At 40.1% G+C, this 1,252-nt stretch overlaps 1 protein-coding gene across 1 annotated transcript in view; it reads left to right on the top strand.

The window, feature by feature from the left end:
* Positions 1-339: 339 nt before the first annotated feature.
* The window catches only part of LOC106877277 (probable myosin light chain kinase DDB_G0279831), a gene marked incomplete at its 3' end in the record, with an annotated part of 41,647 nt that continues 40,734 nt past the window's right edge, over positions 340-1,252 (top strand). Inside the window, exon 1 of the mRNA XM_052973910.1 lies at positions 340-882. The remainder of the gene's footprint in view (positions 883-1,252) is intronic.

Raw genomic sequence — 1,252 nt, forward strand, 5'->3', positions numbered from 1 at the left:
GTGTTGATAGATAGATAGATAGATTTTTTTTACTTTTTGGCAAATTAAACAGCTTTATGGTGGTTCCATTTCAATAACTGGAAATCTCCGCGCTAACCCCAACTCCCGATGAAAATGATGGTTGCTCCCATTACAGGTGCGTGTCGGATGAAGCGATTAAGCGGTGTTGGTGACAGGAAAGGCATCAATTTGTATAACACTGAGATAACTGCTCTAACACATGCCGGCATGAAAATTGAACGTAAATCAATTATAATTAGGACATAAAATGTACTTGTATGTGTTTGTGTGTGTGTGGGTGAGAGAGAGAGAGAGAGAGTGAGAGTGTAGAGAGAGAGAGGACGTACAGTTACATATGTGTATTCATTCAAACGTATGTATGTGTGTTGTAACATTTGTGTATATGTGAGTGTAACTATGTATACAAGTGTCTTTCTCACTCTGTATGTGTGTGTATATGTGTGGGTGTATGTGTGTGTTATTCATCTTTATCAGTTTCTTTTTTCTCCTTTTCTCTCTCTTCCACCCTCTCCCTGTTTGTCTCTGTCTCTACTGTGTGTATATGTGTCTCTCCAGACTGTATGTATGTATGTATGTATGTATGTATAAGTGCTTGTGTTTTTTCTGTGTATTACGATATGTCATCTCTGCTGTTTTCCCTCTCTATTTACATACATATATTGTTTGTGTGTGTGTGTGTATGTGTGTGTATCCGTCTCTCCCCTCCTCTCTCTTTCTGTGTGTGTGTGGCCATTAACTCTATCTCCCTCGCCCTTTCTCTCTCATTCTCTCCCTCTCTCCCCGTCTGTCTGTGCGTCCGTGTGTTATCAAACACCATAACAGAGCTGAACAAACCACCAAATGGAACAGCTTCGAATAAAGGTGAGTGAAGGTTTTATAGACATCAGCAACAACAACACCACAACCACAATTACAATAACAGCCATAACAACACGAATAACAACCGTAGACAAGAACAAGTAATAACAACAACAGTAGCAACAACAACAACACTATCATAACAACAATAAAAATATAACAACAGGTGCTTTTTAGGTGCTTGTTTGGCTGTGTGGTAACAGGTTTCTTCAACCACATGGTTCCAGGTTCAGTCCCACCCACTGTGTTGTACCTTGGGCAAGTGTCTTCTACTATAGCCTCGGACCGACCAAAGCCTTGTCAGTGGATTTGATAGACGGAAACTGAAAGAAGCCCGTCATTTATATATGTATGTATGTATGTGTTTGTCCTC

Source organism: Octopus bimaculoides, chromosome 17 (genome assembly GCF_001194135.2).
Source record: "Octopus bimaculoides isolate UCB-OBI-ISO-001 chromosome 17, ASM119413v2, whole genome shotgun sequence".
NCBI classification, from domain to species: domain Eukaryota; kingdom Metazoa; phylum Mollusca; class Cephalopoda; order Octopoda; family Octopodidae; genus Octopus; species Octopus bimaculoides.